Source organism: Megalops cyprinoides, chromosome 2, assembly GCF_013368585.1.
Source record: "Megalops cyprinoides isolate fMegCyp1 chromosome 2, fMegCyp1.pri, whole genome shotgun sequence".
In the NCBI taxonomy this organism is placed as follows: domain Eukaryota; kingdom Metazoa; phylum Chordata; class Actinopteri; order Elopiformes; family Megalopidae; genus Megalops; species Megalops cyprinoides.
This window is the reverse complement of record NC_050584.1, coordinates 69,748,750-69,771,456: the sequence shown is the minus strand read 5'-3', so window position 1 is coordinate 69,771,456 and position 22,707 is coordinate 69,748,750. Positions and strand designations below refer to the sequence as shown.

The 22,707-nt window shown below is 44.0% G+C and overlaps 1 pseudogene; it reads right to left on the bottom strand.

Moving 5' to 3' along the window:
• Positions 1 to 2,942: 2,942 nt before the first annotated feature.
• On the bottom strand, positions 2,943 to 20,743 carry LOC118773790 (annotated as a pseudogene).
• Positions 20,744 to 22,707: the final 1,964 nt, after the last annotated feature.

Sequence of the window (22,707 nt, the reverse complement as noted above, 5' to 3'; positions counted from 1 at the left end):
ACATAAGGTGCAAAGTATAAAGTCAATAAATAACAAGACAATAAGAACAATAAATACAAGAAAACAAGAAACAGACAAAGTGACAGGCAGATGTGTGCAAGTAATTCATGAGTCTTGTTGGGATCACCTCTGGTAAGCAGTTCATTTACAACCTATCTAAGACCTGTCTCGACTGGACAGGGCACATCCCTGTTTATCAGTTGTGATGGGTCCATAGCTTGATGTCTGCTTCAGTGTGTGGGAATCACCCTTTCGTCAGATGCATCTCTGTACACATACATGCATATCTCTGAATCAGAATGTTCTCCTTCATCACAGGTATGTCATATGAGAAGACATTTGGTAGGTCAATGTAGTCCTTCTCTTCAAGACTGCACACTTCCAAGTGTGATGGAATGTAACTGTGCACTTGCCCCATGTTATGCAGTAGAGTTTCTGTCTTCCAACTTCTAATGTTTAGCTTTTCTGTACAGAATGTCCCAGAGCTGCTTGGAACCATAAAGGTGTGTATCTCCACAGTCCTGTCCTTCCTGACTATACAGGTATGATGGCAAGAATGCAGTCAGCTTCTCTGGCTCCAGTATAACCACATGTTATATTCTAGGAACACAAGTGCACTCAACAGTTGATTTTTTTCCCTTCAGTCTTATTGTCTCCACCTTTCTCGAAGGGAAAGTGAAGCATGCTGGGATATTTCGGGCAGTGCTCCCAGGGAGTTATGAAGAGAGAGAGGGAGGCCACGGTCAGCAACGGCAAAATTTCATTTCATACTGGTATTACTGTAGAAGCATTTTTGCATTAGAGTTATAAATGCATGCCAGGATCTGCAGTGGAAAGAGACACTCTTAAGGACCAGGCTTAACACAGTCCTCATTAATGCCTAAATAACAGACACAATGACAAGGCCACCTGGGCTGAGCTGCTCATTATCATCATGAAACTTGAAATGGAACCTTCACCTTTGAGTTCATTCATGTAATTATTCTGAATATGAAATGAGATTTTATGTGAAATGTATGATAGCTAACAAAAATGATTCCCATTTTTTATTAGATCTACAGCAGATTAACGTCACTCAATCGTCGGTTGTCTGAGTGGTGCCCCTCCCAACGTTTTATAGACAACTGGCCCAAGGTTTTGGGGAGGCCTGGTCTTTTAAAACGAGATGGCATCCACCCCTCAAGGGAGGGTGCAGCTATCATCTCTAGAAACCTGGATCATAGCCTACTCAATTACTCTAAACCTTGACTTATCAGGGCCAAGGCCAGGCAGCAGACTTTCTTTCGTCCTGCACAGATGTCTGCTTTTTCTCTTGAACCACCACTTAAACTCAGTCCCATAGAGGCAGTGTCTGTTCCCTGACTTTTGGTTCCAAACTTCTTGAAGACATCTAGTAGGGGCATTTGTGCTGATAAAAATTAAATTTGACAAACCTGAAAATAGTATTTTCAAATGGCCCTTAAGATTGAGCTAATAAATATTAGGTCATTACAACCTAAAGCTATGTTAGTAAACAAATTGATTACTGATCACCAATTTGATATCTTATGCCTGACTGAAACTTGGCTTAAACCTAATGACTTTATTGCTCTTAATGAATCAACTCCTCTCAGTTACAGTAATCACCAGGTCCCTCGACCTACTGGCAGAGGTGGTGGTGTTGCTGCTGTACACAGCTCCAAACTCTGTGCCACTTTTAAACCTGGCTATAACTTTCATTCATTTGAACTGTTAGTACTTAGCTTTCCACATCCTGATAAGACTGCATTTCAGCTATTTACCCTTGTAATTGTTTACAGGCCACTTGGCCCTTATAGTCTTTTCTTATCGGAATTTGCCAACTTTTATCCGACCTGTTTGTTAATACAGAAAAGTCTGTGATAGGAGGTGATTTTAATGTGCATATGGATAATGAACATCACCCGTTCAGAACAGCATTTTTGTCCATCATCGAATCTATTGGACTCTATCAAGCTGTGGATAAACCCACACATTACTGTAACCATACTCACATATGAGTTCACATTTGGTCCTCACATATGGAGCAGATATTAACCACATAGACCAAATATATTTCAGCATATTCTGGTGCTGGCCCTCACCAGACATATATCTACAATGCTAAGATGGCATCCACTAAGCACAGGCATTCTCTCCACCATAGTTTATGGAGGTAAGTTACATGGAATATAACGGAAGACATTCTGCACTTTCAGAAACAGAACTCTGGTTGCCATGACGTCCATATATCAGATGTTACTGAGGTGTGGAAGGTTGTAGGCAGATGTATTATCTCACTATGAGGTCGCTAGGGGCACTAGGGGCGCTGGCAGAGAGAAGGATGCTTAACAAGCTGGTGAGAATCCTAAACAACACCTCCCATCCTCTCCATGACGGGCTTGTGAAGATGAAGAGCACCTTCAGTGGCAGGCTGATCTCCCCAAAATGTTCCACTGAGAGGCACAGAAGGTCTTTTCTGCCTGCAGCCATCAAACTATACAACTCTTCCCCTCTCTGCTGCAACATGGGATTGACTGGCACCTGATGCCCTGTGTTGTCCTACCCCCCCCCCCCCACACACATAATCGTTGCACATGGGACAATAACTTCTCTAGCCATCTGGTCAGGATTTGCACTATACAGTTATCATTGTTTTGCATATTGTACAACAATAACTTTTTCTACTGCACTTCATACTGTATAATAGCAATAACCTTACTCTTGTTTATTCTTGTTTCATAATTCATTATAAACTATGTATATAATCATAGCACAAGCATGATAACTTCTCCATCTCACTATTCTCATTTATTTATTATATGACAGCTACAGAAGTACTGCACAATGCATAATTGCCCAAACATCTTTCCATTTGTTGTATTTTATACCTCTCCATTTATTTTATTCAATTTATTCTTTTGTTGTTTTTGATGTGTGCCGGACCGTGCAGTTGTGACACTCAAATTTCCTTCGGGATTAATAAAGTATTTCTTGTTCTTATTCTTACTTTTAGGCAAATGAGCCATGACATGGATCTGACCTATGACCCCTAAAATGCACTCTGCTTTTGAATGTCCTTAAACAGTTATTTGGGTAATGCAAAGGCAAAGTGCTACATCTACAACATACATGGCCTTTTCCTGCTTTCTTGTTTTTTTGCTTGATGGAAACAGTTTGAGAGTTGTAACTACATTTCATGGCTCATATTTAGTTATGTTTCTTTTTTTAACCCTCAAGCATTTTCATCACCAAGAATGATTCATGACAGAGAATAATCCTTTAAATAAATATTTGGCTTTGTATAATTTTCATCATTGTTGTCATCGCCATAATGACCGGCATTACATTTACGATCCAAAGCAACTCATGGGTGATGCAGCGAAAGGCTGTATAAGGAGTCAACAGAATCAGCAGTGCTACATGACCAGGTTTCAATGGTTGGCCAGACAAGGTACAAGCTGGCTCTTAGAGTGAAAAGTGCACAAAATCATACAGAATTTTTTATGGAAAACAAAGTTTACAATATAAGACATTACTTTGGGTGGGAGCGTTTCAGGTGTTCAGGTGAGCGCGGAAGAGCTGTGTGAAGACTCACCATCATCATCGTCATAATCCTCCTGGTACACAGAATTGCATTCAGATTTTCAGTTTTAATATAAAACAATAAAACACAGTATTTCATCATTGACCCAAGATGCTTGTAATAGATTTCAAGTTCAACTCAAGGCTTTTAAAAAACTCAAACAATTCCAAACAACAAGTATCCGCTACAGCAGTTCATAGCCTGAGGTCCTGGGGAAAGAGGGAGAGATCAGGGCCCCCAGGCTGGACAGATAGGATCCTGATGACAAAGCCCTAAGGGCATCCAGCGGTATTTATTTAAGATATTTACGTTTTATTCCGTCTTTTTTATCCATCAGTGCTCATTATCCCGCTCCTCCAAAGTGTCAGTAACAGACTCTCCCAAAGCTGCTGGTGGTCGGGGGCGGCTCCAGCCGGTTTTGTGATGATGGCCGCCTCCTTGTGGTTATGCACAGCCCAGCTGTGTGGGCACTTCATCATCACATCCCCAGCACCCTTGGCTCCTCACCCGAGAGATTTGGACAGGAGGCTCTGCTCAGTTTTGCTTAAAAGTTCATACGTATTTACTTGTTACATATTTATATAGCCAATATTTAATTTTATGACTTTGCATTAATGCAAACTGCAGTATTAACTGTATTCTGCTCCCATAAAAGCCAGCTTTCATCACAACCTTGTTAAAATGGAAAAATACTTGTTTTAATTATGGTTGTAGGGAAACTAGTGTGTAGGAGTAAAAGCTGGAGTCTGAGAAAACTGCCAAAAATTTGGCCACTTATAGACTAAACAGGTGGAATCAAATCTCAATACACAGAAATCTGAAATATAGAAATCATGAAAGAAATAATGCCTATTATTCACTGAATGAATCATACGAGGAGTTATCACACATCATCATTATTCTGTTGCTATCTAGCTAAGCGAGCTAACTAACTGTGCAGGCCTTTGTAACTGCATATGACACACCAGGCGAGATGCCCCAGTCAAGAATCATCCACTGGGTTACAAATGAAAACGTGAGTCCGGAAATGCGAGTACTGACTTCAAACTGTGGGGCTGTCAGAGAGGAGCACTGAAGCCATTAAGGCAGCAGATAGGATAATGCTCACTAATTCTGTCCACAATCTCTGAGCCAGCCAATCTCTGAGTCTGTTAGCCAGCTACAGCTGGTTCAGAGGGATGCCTGGGTATAATGTTGTAACTTGATGTTAGCTTTTACATGCTTTGCTTGCTATCCTTCTTACCAATACCTGGATATCTGTGTTTTAGTGCATGTGTGCGAGTGTGTGATTGGGATGAACTGAAGTTGGAGCCTGATAGAACACCGAGACATTCAAAGCACAGCAGCACAAAGCCAAAGTGCAGTGACTTCACTTACTGCGGTTTGTCTTTACCTGGTTTTTACTTGTATTTTATAGTATTCTGCAAATTTGTCTATTTTCTATGGAATAGAACATGACTGAACCAGGACATTCCGTCACATGGAGAAACAGAAACCCCAAAGCCCTTTGAACAAATGTGTAGTGACTGCAGTTTGCCTTTGTAGGGCAGAATGAATTTACTCAACTTACCTGGGAAGTTCTGCCAGGCTACTAGAGTATGTTACCGTGTAAGACTGTTCGTGTGGTGTGAAATCTCTCAGTCTAATAAATGGCTTCCCTCCCTGGGAGCAGTGGACTGGCACTCCAGAGTGTGAGTTTGCTCATGACGTCTCAGATTACTCGATTGACCAAACTGTTTCCCACACTGGGAGCAGTGAAATGGACGCTCACCTGTGTGAATTTGCTGATGTCGTTTTAGGTCAGACTGGTGTCTGAAGCTCTTCCCACACTGGGAGCAGGTGTAGGGATTCTCTCCTGTATGAATTTGCTGGTGTCGCATCATGTCTGATTGATATATGAAACTCTTCCCACATTGAGGGCAGTGGGAGAGATGCTCCCCTGTGTGAATTCGCTGGTGCGCCCTCAAAGTGCTCAAATACATGAAGCTCTTCCCACACTGGGCGCAGTGGAATGGACGTTCCCCTGAGTGAATTCGCTGGTGTTTTTTAAGAACACTTGATCGAGTGAAATTCTTCCCGCACTGAGAGCAGTGGTACGGCCGCTCTCCTGTATGAATTCGCTGATGTTTCTTCAAAGTAGATGATGTATTGAAGCTCTTTCCACACTGAGAGCAGTGGTAAGGCCGCTCTCCTGTATGGGTTCGCTGATGTTTCTTCAAAGTATTTGATCTAGTGAAGCTCTTTCCACACTGGGAGCAGTGGTAGGGGCGCTCCCCTGTGTGAATTCTCATGTGATCTGTTAGATTATTTGACTGAATGAAGGCTTTCCCACACTGGGAGCACTGATGGGGACGCTCTCCTGTATGAGTTCGCTGGTGTTCTGTCAGGAGTGACACACATCTGAAACCCTTCCCACACTGGGAGCAGTGGTATGGGCGCTCTCCTGTATGAATTCGCTGGTGTGCCGTCAGTTTTGATGCAGATCTACAGCCCTGCCCACAGTGAGAGCAATGGTATGGATGCTCCCCTGTATGGGTTACTTGGTGTCGTCTCAGGGCTGATTGATATCTGAAACTCTTGCCACACTGGGGGCATGTGTGGGACTGTGTCAGAGTGGGGAGCGTCTTAGGGGGTGTGGGGTGCTGAAGGGTGGGAGGCAGTGGGTTCTCTGCTTTGCTTCCTCCAGATCCCAGAATTCTGCTGTACTCCTCTGGGTGAACCTTCTCAATGTGCTGCTGAAGGTTCACTTCTTCCATGTGAGTGAATGGGCACTGGGAGCAGGCAAAGACCTGAGACGCCACCTCAGCTGTCTGTCCTGAAGAGACATAAGACAGGGGATACACAGATGCTCTGATCAGGCAATTATAGCCAAAAGATAGCACACAAATGTGTACAGAGGAAAGAAAAATGTGAAAAGATAGTAGCAATTAAAATAGGCACCTCAGCTAAGTCCCCAGTATGGCTAAACACACCTCAGGATTTCTGAGAGAAAGAAACTGATGTGACTCCAAAAATCCAACTGGAGTTGAAGAAGCAGTTTTCATCTTCATCCATGCTATACTCAGACCTTTCACACAGAGCCGAGGAACACGTACACTCACATACACAGTATACATATGCACACACATCAGATTCTTCCACTGGGGCCAGTGTGCAATTGCAGGAAGAAGCACATTGATTCCATTGAATGAAAAGCACTACAAGAAATAAGTGATTATTAATGGAGAAAACTGCTGGGTAGCTGTTCTCACCTGTGTTTCCTTCACTGAGGGGGATGACAGAAGATTCAAAGGAGGGTTCAGCACAGATCCTGCAAAACATGAATAAAGGCACATTACTGTGGCAACACTGATCACAATGAGGAGGAAGAGACACTGACTTCATCTCCCCCTTCACTCTTACTCTGGCTCTGACGAATCTGGAGGCTTTTTCAGGGGGTTCTCCAAGCTGTCAATCATCTCCTCCTTCTGGACCATGACCTGTTCATTATGCCTCAGTGAGCCGTCTTCCATCACTGGAGTAAACTCATCCTGTTTCCATGGAGATCTCACTCCCTGGTTCCCATTATTGACCACCAGATGAGGAAGTGACGATACAGGAACTGACATCTCTGTGACCTCAAGTCGGCAAATCAGCACTCTAGGTTGTTTGAGAAGACAGGAAGTGACCTGAGGTGAAAGGCCCTCCCCTTCCTGTTGGCTACAGTCTGATTTTTCTTCATTCTTCAGCTCTCTGTCAGTTTGGATGGCTGGATCACTTTCATCTCTCTCCCTCTGTTCATCTCTCTCTTTTTGGCCCTCCCTCCAAAGTCCCTTGTCCTCTTCATCTCTCACACCATCCTCCTTCTCCATCTCCTCACTCTGCCTCTCCCCACCTTCCTCTTCCTCCTCCTTTATGTTGGATAGAATGTCTATCTCCTCCCTGCTCATCCCATATCCAGTCTTCCTCTCCTTCCTCTCCTCTATATCTTCACTTCTGTTCAGACCTGATCTCAGCTCCACCCCTGTGTAATCTCTGCTGTCCATCAAAATATCTGTTATCTCTTCACCTGAAGAGGTGGTTCTTAATTTTGTAGAACCATATCCAGATTCTGATTGGCTATCAGAGTCAGTCAGTTCAGTTGAATCACCAACTTTTCCAAATGGTGGGAGGGAAAGTGAGGACAGGATAGAGTTGTTGGAGGGAAGAGTTCCTGAAAGAGAGAGAGAGAGAAATAATTGATACTCTATTTACTTGTCTGCATCTCCATGTTTTTCAGTGTTCACAGAAACAGTGAGTGCTTCTCACTAAGTGAGAGAACAGGTCCACAGAAACAAAGGGAAATGAAATAAGTACTTTAAGAATTTGCCAAGGCTTTAAAATTAAGTTAATCGTTCACAGTTTAGGTACACAGAGAAGCGTGTTGAGTGAATGTAACTCTTATGTCTGCTGCTGGGAATAAGAACAAACTCCACATCAAAAATACATTCATGCTTTGGCGTTTCAACAGAAACTGCACTCCTGGCCGTGACAGAGGCTCTCCACACTGCTAGAGCCTCCGGCTTGTCATCTGTCCTCATCCTCCTCGACCTCTCTGCTGCTTTCGACACAGTCAACCACCAGACACTATTATCAAAGCTGTCTGAGATGGGCATCTCTGGAACTGCCCTCTCCTGGTTCACGTCCTACCTGACTGGTAGATCCTCCCAGATCTACTGGAAAGGCTCCACCTCTGCACCCACCCCCCTCACTACAGGAGTTCCACAGGGTTCAGTACTGGGACCCCTACACTTCTCAATTTATATTAACTCTCTCGGCTCAGTTATCAAATCGCATGGCTTCTCCTATCACTGCTATGCTGACGACATCCAACTCTTTTTCTCTTTCCCTCCCTCTACCCCCCAGGTCAACGAAAGAATCTCTGCATGCCTGGCTGACATCTTCAAATGGATGACATCCCACCACCTGAAGCTGAACCTCAGTAAAACAGAACTCCTCTTCATCCCAGCCGGCCCTTCCCCCCTGCATGACCTTTCCATCACCGTCGATGGCACCACAATACCATCCTCTCAGTCAGCAAAGAGCTTGGGCATCACCCTCGACAGTAACCTGGACTTCAAGGAGTACATTGCTCGCACGTCACGGGCCTGCCGATTCCTCCTCCACAACATCAGGAGGATTCGTCCGTTCCTAACCACATACGCGACGCAGCTCCTTATCCAGGCCACAGTTCTCCCTCGACTGGACTACTGCAACGCTCTCCTTGCAGGCCTCCCAGCATGCACCACCCAGCCTCTCCAGCTCATCCAGAATGCAGCTGCCCGACTGATCTTCAACCTCCCCAAATTCTCCCATGTTACTCCCCTGCTGAAATCCCTCCACTGGCTTCCTGTCGCTGCCAGGATCAGATTCAAGACCCTGACCCTTGCCTTCTCTGCAGTCAACAGGACAGCCCCTGCCTACCTCCAAGAACTCATCCAGCCCTATACACCAGCCCGACCCCTGCGCTCAGCAGCAACTGGACGCCTTGCTCCCTGCAAGGCAGGAGGTGCTCGTTCTGCCAGACATCGGCGTTTCACCCACATCACTCCCCAGTGGTGGAACGAACTCCCGGTCTCGCTACGGACAGCTTCTTCACCCCAGTCCTTCAGACGGGGCCTGAAGACGCACCTCTTCAGACTCTACCTGGACTGACCCAGCACACAATTGCTGCCCCCCCCCCCCGCCCATCAGTGCTGTCGTAAATTGCTGTGCTTTTTAAATTGTGCTTTTAAATTTCTCTTGTTGCCGCCTTTACCCTGACGCTCATTGTGCCGTTTGAAGTTGTTGAAGTTTGCCGTTTGAAAGTGTATCGTATTAGTTGCCCTATAGGCTGTAATTGTACAAATCTGATAGTACTGCGTCCTCAAACAGACCCTACTCTCAGCTGAGAACTGTCTCATTGTGGAACTGTACACATCCTGTCCCCGTACTGTCGCTGTACTTACTGTATGCACTTTTGTAAGTCGCTTTGGATAAAAGCGTCTGCTAAATAAATAAATGTAAATGTAAATGTATTGCAGCATCTTCACTGTAAAAGCAGGGAAGGAGTCCTTTAAGTCACACAAAGCTGTGGCTCAGGCTGTAAGTGAGCACTTTCCTGCTTCCACACATTAAACTGTTTGTGCATCACAGAGCCAGGTCTGGAACTGGAGTGGTTTATATGCGTCCTCTAACAGAGGCCTACCATTCCTGTCCCAGTGTCCAACACATCTGTGGTGCTGGAGTAGGGTCTTAAGCTGCTGTGGGTCAGAGGCAGACTGCACACACTCCTCCAGGACAGAGGGGGCACCACCGAGCCATGATACAGTCTGAGGGAGAGAGGAGTGTTAGAAATTTCATTTACAGGGCCACAACTTTGGCAATTTTTTTTCACCATTTTTAAAATGCCCCCCCCCCCCCCCCCCTTATACAGCTATATTTTGGAACGGCTATCTGTATACCAGGCTTGTCATCCCCCATCACACACATGCAATCAGTGGCTGTTTTCACCACTTACAGCATAAACAACATTTCCAATTTCTGTGGCATGAAGTAGCTTCACTGGAGAAAGTGGTTTCAGAATCATTATAAATTTTTTATTATGTACAAAGAAACACAAAGAAAACAAAATCATAATAGAAAAATTAGATATTTGATCTGATACTTGAAGCAAGACTTGAAATGGCATTCTCCCTCAATGACTCAGTAACTGACAATTCTACCACTAGAGGGCAGACAGTACAGTATGTTAAAAGCTTGGTCAGGGTCAGTGGACCCATGGAGAGGTGAGCTGGCATCCCCAGCAGGTCCAGGTGTGATGCAGTGGGGTTTTTCTCCTCACCTGTTTGAGGTCTGGTACCAGCAGCAGCTGCTCCAGTCTGAAAAGGAACTCCCACACCAGCATCTGCAGAGCTGAGTCATAACTGGGACCCAGCTGCAAGGAGAGAGAGAGACAGAGAGAGAGAGAGAGAGAGAATGGCCCTTTAATAATGAGGTAATGTTTACTACCAGAACTCTGCAGTGAAACCTGCCCCACTTTACATGGACCTGAGTGTCAGACCTGGAGGAAGTGCTCTCTCTCAGCTGGGTCTTTCAGCAGGGTTTGGACCAGCTCCACAAAATCAGCTTCTGACACCTCCACCTTCACATCAGAGCTCTGCAACATAGCACAGTGGTCACACACACAGCTAACACACTGTACAGTGTAGGGGTCCTTCTGATTCATGAGCCTGCCAGTTACATATTCTGCATTTCCCACAGTATCAGTCTCGGTTCCAGAGACACTGATAATGGGCCAGTAACACTTCCCCTTCCTCCCATTCCTGCCCCTGTAGTGGTCAGGCTGTGCTGGAGGAACCAGCGCTGGCTACAAACTCTGTGTCAACATACTGGACCATTGGCTCATTCCATCTCAAATCAACCAATGCCAATGCTCTTTGCTCTCAGATTCACTACAAAGTGTGAGAAAATATTTCTCCATTAGTACACATCTAAAGCTTAGGCTCTGTATTTCAAACAGTTATTGAATACTCCCATTTTAAATTTGGCTCAACTTTTTCTATTTCCAGATCCAAATATCTCAAGAAGTTATTTACATTGATTCCTGAAGTTGTTGTTAGAGTTAACATGGACACAGAGACTTCAAACTTGAAAATATCAATCCAAATCTCAACCTATTATCAGTCTTAAAGTGCACTTTTGCACTTTTAGACTTTCACTGAACAAATTCTGCTTCTCACTGAACAATTTTTGTTGCTATGACCACTACTGTCTGTTTATCTTTTAGATTTTTTAAAGTCATATTCCTTTCCTCACACTGTCACTTTATACTCATATTTATATATTTATTTACTTATTTTATCTTTAATGGTGTGCTATTGTGTGCCTCTTCTTTGATTTTACTTTTGCTTCTTCCTGATTTTTTTTTTTATTACTATTGCTCTTACCTGAGTACCTCTTTTCGTTCCCTGTCACGTACAACATGTCCGGGAATGACAATAAAACATCCTTTATCCTTTAGAAAATACATTTATATGGACATTTTCACATAGAGCAGAACTACATGTGGGCATAATACTGGTATGTCAGAGTGCAAATATTTCAGAGCCATTGGAATGAGGTTATTGTGAGCTTAAAGTTGTCTTCTTTAGGGAATTACTTCAGCAAGCTACAAAATAAAACGTAATGAAAATATTTTCCATTTTTCTCTCATCCTTCTATCATCTCTAATGTTATTTCAGCTTTCATTGCTGATACTTTAAATGGAAGAATGCTGAACTTTGCAAAACACTTTTACTCAGTAACTGGAAGATAACATTAGGCTTACATTTCAGTTTATGACTATAGTGCTGAAGTTGCTCTGGATAAGAGTGTCTGCTACATGACTAATGTAATGCAAGGTATATTCTGTTTTCCATGTTGTGCACCTGAATGGAAAAACATAAATCATATTTTCTAATATCAGCCCCCTTCTCTCACCCTCGCTCGTATTGCCAGAATCAGGTGGTTCCTCTGTCTGTAACTCAGCAGCTCTGGGACTGCCTCTGTCACCAAAGTCACAAACTCCTCCAGTTTCCCATAATGCACTATGTCTCGCTGCTGCACCACTTGCCACATGGCTGCAGAGAACAGTCGTAGAGGGGGAACCAAAAGGCGCAGGGAGGAGAGAGGAAGAGAGGGATCTGCAACAGAGAGAGAACATAAGGAATCTACACACAAACAGGAGCACCTCTGACACATCTAAAGCAGCACTGGCTTCAGTCACCAGCATCAGTTGTCAGGCCCTGGTTGCACAGCCTGTTGGACCCCACTGCCTTTTAGTTCATATTCAAAACGGAGAACCATCAGGGCCTTAGTGTAGCCAGAGAGGCCCTACAATGCTCACATGAAAAAAGAAAAACATGTTTGTATGTGATTTATTGAATGAATCCCTTTGTGTTGTGTGTTATTCTTCTGTAACACTACAGTGTTACAACATCTAACTTCTGCTCATTTCCTGCAACATAAAGCAACATGCTCTCTGTATTATCATATGCAGGCCATCCATTACAAGCAAGTCTTTCACTCCACACACTACTGGCACATGGATGTTCCTTTAACAAACACAATAAATTATTATGCAGAACAGAGCACATTATGAAGCGGGCAGTATATGTCAAGGAACCTACTGCATCTAGTTTGAACTATTCTGCACTTCAACTGAAAAGGAATTTATTATTTAGCTGAAGGATGAAAACAAACTGCACTTTGAGCTGAATCTTAATTCCATCAAGGAAGAACACAGGATGCACTGAGTTTACAAGTGATGCTAGGGCAACAGTGTCCCATAGTGGTAAGGAGCAGGGCTCGTAACCGAAAAGGTTGCTGGTTCAATTCCCCATGGGGACGCTGCTGCTGTACCCTTGGGCAAAGTACTTAACCCAGAACTGCATTAGTCAATATCCAGCTGTATAGATGGATAACATTGTAAAACTCTAATTGATGTAAGTCGCTCTGGATAAGAGCATCTGCTAAATGCCAATAATGTAATGTAATGAATATCACCTGACATACAGATGCCACCTACTCAGACATTCTATAAATAATGCAGCGTTGCATTAGGTACTGATATTTCACACATTTTAATGATTCCACAATGTCACTGGTTAAAAAAACTGATTGAGGTAAGTCGCTCTGCATAAGATTGTCTGCTAAATGGCAATAATGTAATAACATAATGACCATGTAGCAGCAACTGGAGGCTAAGGTGGCCTGTGCCAAACTGTGAGGTGTGCGTCGGTTTGATCCACCTCTTCTGGATATCGCCATTTCTGTGAGATTTCTGTGTGCTTGTGCTGTGAGACAGCGGTGAATGTGCGACTTACTTGCCTCGACTGGGAATGGTTGTGAAACGCATATTGCTTATGTTCAGTGGCAAAGCCAGACCATTTTTATAGGGGTGGCCAGGCTGAGACCATTACTCACATTGGGGTGGCACAGAAACTGATGTCTCGTTTTTTTTTTTTTTTGTTTGTTTTTTTTTTCTGCATGGTAAATCGCTGTAGGCCAAATAGTAAATAGTTTTGGTCTCTCTCTCATCATTTGCTTATGCAGGCAACAGTGACTGCCATGCAGAAGTACACCATGATATATACACCACATATAATAAGCTTTTTTACGTAAACCTCAATTGATTAAAAAAATCTGGAAGGGCTGTTAAAGTTATCATGCCAGGTTTTAAGGTAATGAACTTTTTTTTTTTTTTTTTAACTTGTATTGGCTTTGACAAGTATATTCCACATCATCTGCTGAAGGCAGAATCCTAGAGGGACTGTAGCTAAATGCATAAGGCAGGTGGTGTGCTGCAGCTGTAAGTCCACTTCCTAGAGTGCTCACTGGGTGCTCTTCTCCTTTACTGTCTGGCTGTCTCTGTCTCACTGCCATCCTGCATCTCCCTTCCCACACCACTCTCCCTTCTCTCATTACTTGGCTTCTTACTACACTGACCGAAGGAGGAAGTTATCTTTCTCATCATTTTGCCTGACAGGTACAAAATCAAAACAAAAGCCTTAACATTATGGGAAGTACTAGCAAAGTTATCCATTTGCATTACTGTGCATATTAGCATTTGGCTGCCAACTCTCGAGAAATGAGTGCGAGACTCACGCATTTGAGCCCCATCTCGCGCTAGCATGAATGCGTGGAAAAAGAAATTCTATTGACTTCTATGCATCTCTCGCCAAAAATGTGATAAAGACAAAGACCAAAACTGAAAGTCGCTGTTTTACAACCGTATTGGAGCTGCTACATGCTTATTGAAACCGATTCTTTCACCTTCCAGGAACCTGACACAGCGAGGCGATGTCTTAAATACCGGTAGTAAACTTTACGAGATCACATCTCATTCAACTCGTGTATCCCAGCCACAAGACACACACACTAAACAAGAAACATTTAAAACAACAGAATTTCTTCTGTGTGAAACCTAAATAGCTACGTCAAAGCAAGACAGGCATTCTCTGAGCTAGTACAAACTTAAGCACTGCGTCTGAATTTCGGGTGAGATTCAACGATGGTACTGTTTTTCGCTTCGTTGCGGTTACAATTCCAGGGAAAGCCCTCCGCGTAATCAGTCCGCACAAAATGCTGCGCAATCAGTGGCAGCGTGAGATTCACCGGCTCAATCGGCGCGGAGACCAGACACAATAAACCGACACGAAGCTTCTCCTGCCAGGAGCTCCTGAAAACACTGACCTAAAACTGACTGTCAACGCCTTTGTGTGACTTCTTTAAGGGTACTTCTGACTAGTACACACATTTATAGAATATTTTCAGTGTCTTCACACGACATTCATTGGCGAATGCGGGTACAGCTCTTTTCGCATTTAGCGCAGCACCCTCATTCTGCGCGCATTTCAATGCTGCGAGTGTGTGAAAGCGCACTCAAACCCCCGGATGAAGGAGGCACGCCTGACGCCCGGCTGCTGATCTGTACCCGGTCTGATAACGTCTTTCATCTTGAAGATGAAATGTACAAACCGCTGTTGCCCTTCTCTGATGAACTTCGTGTTTCCATCGCTACAGCTCCTAGAACAGCGTGAGGGGCCGCGTTGGCGATCAGGTGCACATTTCTTAAGAAAGCGCAGCCGATTGACTGCAGAATCCTCGGAGCTGACGTCAACTACACCCAGACTTCCGATCCGGTGATCACGTCCGGTAAAATATACCCATTTTCTACCAAAATAAGAGTAGGCTCAATCTAAACTAAAGCAAGTGTGCGCCTGTCAATTCGTTTTCAGTCAATAACGCAAGCTTAGAAACCCGAAAAAAAAAAAAAAAAAAAAAAAATATATATATATATATATATATCCATTTTGATATCTTTTTTTATCTAAAGGCTGGTGTACCTTTAGAAAACTCTGTAAAATTGGCTGCCGTCATTTGGCCAGTATGAGATAAGTTAGAGGGCAGAGGGAGCTCAGGGAACACAGCGCCTCCTCTGGAATCAGTAGGTTAGACTGGTGTTTCACACTATTGTAGGTTGAGTGAGCTGTTTCTGCTTGTGTCCGTATGCATATGCCCTAAGAAATGGTTGGTTGTCGACTTAATTTCTATCTCTGGCTATATTTCTGACTCTCCTTATTTACTGAAGCTGCTGGGGTGAAGTTTCTCCTTGTCATATCCAGAAGATTTAACTCAGGGTATGTGTTAGCGTTGTGTTCAGAATGGCATTGTGTTGCGCTGACATGCCCATCAGGGCACACACTTGTGATCTCAGAGCTATATTTACCACAGATGAAGGGTCGTATGTCCATAGTGGTGTCCTGTTTGTACAAATTTTCATGCAGCTTCATTAGATGAACTTTGGAAGTCACACTGGATGAGAGCTTCCGCTAAATGACAATAATGTAAAGTAAAAGATAGACTGGCTAGAGGTTTTAGTACCGACTACCCAGAGGTAGATTTGGTTTGCAGTAAAGAGTCCAAATTCATGTACACACATGTAGTAACAGACAGACACTTGTCATACATCATTCATCTTCACACTTGCTCTACAGGCAACAAAGACCATAACACATAAAACATAACATAAAAGTTCTCAGGGGTCCATTCTTTCCTAAGACATTTAAAAGTGTACTAAAAGACAATAAAATAGTCAATAAAAGAGTTCAATCAATTAAAATAAATAAATAAAATAAAATGAAAAAAAATTAACATTTATACTGTCTTATTCTTCTGTGTGATGGCTGCTGGAACAAAACTGTTTTTGTATCGTTTTGTTCTACAACTTGGAACTAAAAACCTGCGACCAGAAAGAAGGAGCTGAAACTCTGTGTAGGGGGAGGTGAGAGGCGTCACTTAAAACTGAGTTTGTTATTCGCTTTAGATGCCTGATATACAGGACCTCCAAACTAGCTTGTGACTCACCAATCAGCCTGCTAGACCACTTAACTATTTGATTTGAGTTTTTGTTTTTTAGGGAAAGGTTTCCAAACCATGACACCAGAGAAAAAGATAAAACTGATTCAATAAAAGCATGATAAAATAAGGTCATCATGAATTTGTCAATATGGAAACGATTCAATTTTCTCAGACAGACACTGCTTCACAATTCACTTCAAAGGTCAGTTTAGAGTCAATAATTGTGCCTAGACATTTATAAGATTGCACACATTCAACAGTCTGACCTTTAATGGATGGGATCTCCTGTGCGTGGGCATTTTTCCTAAAATCAATGATCATGTCTTTTGTCTTAGATATATTCAACTGAAGGTAAGACTCCTCACACCACTTGACAAAGTCATCGAGGACTGGACCATGGCCAGTTTCATTGTCATGAAGCTGACTGACAATGACTGAGTCATCGGCGTACTTAATGATGGTCCTATTCTCCCACCTGCTCTGACACATATTTGTGTAGAGGATGCATAGTAGCGTTGAGATTAGATGAACTTTGGAAGTCACACTGGATAAGCGCATCTGCTAAATGACATTAATGTAAAGTAAAAGATAGACTGGCTAGAGGTTTTAGTTTTTTTAAGGAATCGCTCCAATGTAGGTCAGAGATATTTACATTTGTTGAGACTATCACCTGTCAAGTTAAATTACATTACACTTTTGCATTATGGTCATTTAGCAGAATGAGGCCACACAGAGATGTCATCTCCACAGAAACCGAACCATCAGGATCGTGAAGTTAAAACTGTAAGATGTTTTCTGAGGGTATTGAAATGCTGTTTCTTTCATGCAATGCAATTCAGTTTAATAACTTTCTAGCAAGGGTATGGGCTGCCAATGTCAGATTCATGCTGTACTCTGGCTTCTTCTTATATAACTATGACTATAACCAGGAAAGAGAAAAAATATTTATTGTTGTAAGCTGCGGTATGTACCGATAAGAACAGGTTTCCTGGACCTGTATGAACTTCACCTTGCCAGCCTAGGAAGCCAAAGCTATGCTGGCTGCAGAGGAAATGGCCTAACATGCATGCCTGGTGTGCATGAATGAAAAAATAACCAAAATAGAAGGAAAATGGGACATATTACATTACAGAACTCAACTGTTGTAACTGTAAGTGGTAAGTCATTGGTAAGAACTCCAAAAGGAACATTTTAAACTGGTGAAGCATCAATGTTTATTTAATTGGCTGGATTCTCCTTCCATTGTTTTAAAAAAGGAAACACACAGTAAGTGAATCAGTACTGTATCTCAATTATTATCCTGTTTTCCAACTGGACCAAATATATTTGAGCCCATACTGATGCTGGCCTTCATCGGGCACCTGTCTGCAATCCTAAGATGACATCCACTGAGCACAGACATTCTCTCCACCAAAGTTTATGGCAACTATTCCCAACCAGTGGGCCTCAGAGCGCCATCTAGTGGGCCGCGGAGGCAGTGGTACTGCCAAATGGTTAGATTAAAATTAAAACACACAGCTCAGTTTTCTTCTTATTTATTTGGGAAGGTGGTCCTCGGAATTTTTTTTAACAATCAGAAGTGGGTCTTAAGTTACAAAAGGCTGAGAGCCCCTGATTTATGTATGGAGTATTGACGTGTAAGACTGTTAGTGTTGTGTCAAATCTCTCAGTCTAATAAATGGCTTCCCTCCCTGGGAGCAGTGGACTGGACGCTCACCTGTGTGAATTTGCTGATGTTGTTTTAGGTCAGACTGGTGTCTGAAGCTCTTCCCACACTGGGAGCAGTTGAAGGGATTCTCCCCTGTATGAATTCGCTGGTGTCGCAGCATGGTATGTCTGATTGATATCTGAAACTCTTCCCACATTGAGGGCAGTGGGAGATGCTCCCCTGTATGAATTCGCTGGTGCTCCCTCAAATTGCTCAAATGAATTAAGCTCTTCTCACATTGGGAGCAGTGGAATGGGCGTTCCCCTGTGTGAATTCACTGGTGATGGAGTGAAATTCTTCCCGCACTGAGAACAGTGGTAAGGCCGCTCTCCTGTATGGGTTCGCTGATGTTTCTTCAAAGTAGTTGATCTAGTGAAGCTCTTTCCACACTGGGAGCAGTGGTATGGGCACTCCCCTGTGTGAATTCTCATGTGATCTGTCAGATTATTTGATTGACTGAAGGTTTTCCCACACTGGGAGCACTGATGGGGACGCTCTCCTGTGTGGATTCGCTGATGTCGTTTTAGGTCAGACTGGTATCTGAAACCCTTCCCACACTGGGAGCAGTGGTATGGGCGCTCTCCTGTATGGGTTCGCTGGTGTAGTGTCAAAGTACCTGAATGGGCAAAGCTCATTCCACACTGAGAGCAGAGGTATGGTCGCTCCCCTGTATGAGTTCTTTGATGTGCAGTCAGGTGTTTTGCAGCTTTGAATCTCATTGGACAATGGGGGCAGTGGTATGGGCGCTCCCCTGTATGGATTCTCTGGTGTTCTTTCAGGTCAGATGAAGATCTGAAACCCTTCCCACACTGGGAGCAGTGGTATGGGCGCTCTCCTGTATGGGTTCGCTGGTGTAGCGTCAAAGTACCCGAGTGACTGAAACTCATTCCACACTCGGAGCAGAGATATGGTCGCTCCCCTGTATGAGTTCTCTGATGCGTTTTCAGGTTTGTTAGATCTTTGAACCTCTTCCCACACTGGGAACACTGGTATGGATGCTCCCCTGTATGGATTCGCTGGTGTTTTTTCAGGTCAGATGAAGATCTGAAATTCTTCCCACACTGAGAGCAAGAGAATCTTCGTTCCTGTGTATGAGTTCTCTTATGCGTTGTCAGGTGTGTTGCACATGTGAAGCTCTTCCCACACTGGGAGCAGTGGAATGGGCGCTCTCCTGTATGAATTCGCTGGTGTGCCGTCAGTTTTGATGCAGATCTACAGCCCTTCCCACAGTGAGAACAATGGTATGGATGCTGTTCTGTGTGGGTTTGCTGGTGTATTGTCAGATGTGATGTGGACCTGAAGCTCTTTCCACACTGGGAGCAGTGGTATGGACGCTCCCCTGTATGGGTTCGCTGGTGTCGTGTCAGATATGACAAATATTTGAAAGTCTTGCCACACTGGGGGCATGTGTGGGCCCCCGGGGTGCCTGAGTGGGACTGTGTTGGGGTGGGGACTGTCTTAGGGGGTGTGGGGTGCTGAGGGGTGCTGCTGGGAGGCAGTGGGTTCTCTGCTCCATTTTCTCCAGATCCCAGAATCCTGCTGTACTCCTCTGGGTGAACCTTCTCAATGTGCTGGTGAAGGTTCACTTCTTCCATGTGAGTGAATGGGCACTGGGAGCAGGCAAAGACCTGAGACGCCACCTCAGCTGTCTGCCCTGAAGAGACAGAAGACAGGGGATACACAGATGCTCTGATCAGGCAAATATAGCCAAAACTGAGATAACACACAAATGTGTACAGAGGAAAGAAAAATGTGAAAAGATAGTAGCAATTAAAATAGGCACCTCAGCTAAGTCCCCAGTATGGCTAAACACACCTCAGGATTTCTGAGAGAAAAAAACTGATGTGACTCCAAAAATCCAACTGGAGTTGAAGAAGCAGTTTTCATCTTCATCCATGCTATACTCAGACCTTTCACACAGAGCCGAGGAACACGTACACTCACATACACAGTATACATATGCACACACATCAGATTCTTCCACTGGGGCCAGTGTGCAATTGCAGGAAGAAGCACATTGATTCCATTGAATGAAAAGCACTACAAGAAATAAGTGATTATTAATGGAGAAAACTGCTGGGTAGCTGTTCTCACCTGTGTTTCCTTTACTGAGGGGGATGACAGAAGATTCAAAGGAGGGTTCAGCACAGATCCTGCAAAACATGAATAAAGGCACATTACTGTGGCAACACCGATCACAATGAGGAGGAAGAGACACTGACTTCATCTCTCCCTTCACTCTTACTCTGGCTCTGATGAATCTGGAGGCTCTTTCAGGGGGTTCTCCAAGCTGTCAATCATCTCCTCTTTTTGGGTCATGACCTGTTCCTTCTGCCTTAGTAGTCCCTCTTCAATCACTGGTGTAAACTCATCCTGTTTCCATGCAGATCTCACTCCCTGGTTCCCATTACTGACCACAGGATGAGGAAGTGATGATACAGGAACTGACATCTCTGTGACCTCAAGTTGGCGAATCAGCACTCTAGGCTGTTTGAGAAGACAGGAAGTGACCTGAGGTGAAAGGCCCTCCCCTTCCTGTTGGCTACAGTCTGATTTTTCTTCATTCTTCAGCTCTCTGTCAGTTTGGATGGCTGGATCACTTTCATCTCTCTCCCTCTGTTCATCTCTCTCTTTTTGGCCCTCCCTCCAAAGTCCCTTGTCTTCTGCATCTTTCACACCATCCTCCTTCTCCATCTCCTCCTTCTGCTTCTCCCCACCTTCCTCTTCCTCCTCTTTTATGTTGGATAGTATGTCTATCTCCTCTCTGCTCATCCTATATCCAGTCTTCCTCTCCTCTATATCTTCACTTCTGTTCAGACCTGATCTCAGCTCCACCCCTGTGTAATCTCTGCTGTCCATCAAAATATCTGTTATCTCTTCACCTGAAGAGGTGGTTCTTAATTTTGTAGAACCATATCCAGATTCTGATTGGCTATCAGAGTCAGTCAGTTCAGTTGAATCACCAACTTTTCCAAATGGTGGGAGGGAAAGTGAGGACAGGATAGAGTTGTTGGAGGGAAGAGTTCCTGAAAGAGAGAGAGAGAGAAATAATTGATACTCTATTTACTTGTCTGCATCTCCATGTTTTTCAGTGTTCACAGAAACAGTGAGTGCTTCTCACTAAGTGAGAGAACAGGTCCACAGAAACAAAGGGAAATGAAATAAGTACTTTAAGAATTTGCCAAGGCTTTAAAATTAAGTTAATCGTTCATAGTTTAGGTACACAGAGAAGCGTGTTGAGTGAACGTAACTCTTATGTCTGCTGCTGGGAATAAGAACAAACTCCACATCAAAAATACATTCATGCTTTGGCGTATTGCAGCATCTTCACTGTAAAAGCAGGGAAGGAGTCCTTTAAGTCACACAAAGCTGTGGCTCAGGCTGTAAGTGAGCACTTTCCTGCTTCCACACATTAAACTGTTTGTGCATCACAGAGCCAGGTCTGGAACTGGAGTGGTTTATATGCATCCTCTAACAGAGGCCTACCATTCCTATCCCAGTGCCCAGGACATCTGTGGTGCTGGAGTAGGGTCTTAAGCTGCTGTGGGTCAGAGGCAGACTGCACACACTCCTCCAGGACAGAGGGGGCAGCACCGAGCCATGATACAGTCTGAGGGAGAGAGGAGTGTTAGATATTTCATTTACAGGGCCACAACTTTGGCAATTTTTTTTCACCATTTTTAAAATGCCCCCCCCCCCCCCCCTTATACAGCTATATTTTGGAACGGCTATCTGTATACCAGGCTTGCCTCACCACAGCTAATTGGCACTTGTGCTTGGTTGTGAGACCAATGTCATTCTCCATCACACACATGCAGCCTGTGGCTGTTTTTCAGCACACCACAGTGCAGTGAAAGCTCGCTGGGAGACAGACTCTGCTGCCCTGACGACCCCAGCAAATCGCAGACACCTGACGAATCGCAGAGTGCCTGAGAGTGGTGACAGGAGGGGACCCTGGCTAACCGACCCACCCCTATTCCTGCCGGAACAGGGCCAGTATGTCCTGTGGGCTCCTGGTCATCGTCAGCCGACGCGGCTGGCATCACACCCAGGGCACAGAGCTCAGCTTGCGCTCAAGGTGAGCACTCTCACAAATGAGCTACCTGGGAGCCTCATTTTACATCTGTAATCATTTCTTCCATCTAAGAATATTCACATAGACTTAAATAAGGTAAAAAGAAAAACAACCACTGATTGCAAAGCTCCACCCCCCTTGGATACTGTTGCTAAGTCAGGTGAGTTTACTGAATGGCCAAATGCTGTAACTGAATGAGTTAATTGAGTAGTAAAAATCTGACACTCAAAATTGACAGAATTCAAGAACACTGCCATTAAAATGCTGTTAGGGTACATTCAACATGATCATTTTCAGAGGAAACCCCTACAAAACAAAACTAGAGGTAAAAGCTTACCACTAACAGCATAAACAGCAAAATCATCATCAGGTGTCAGCAGAGACAGGGAATATAAATGGCTAGGCAGACACAAAGGGATTGTGAGATATCCAGTGAGAATA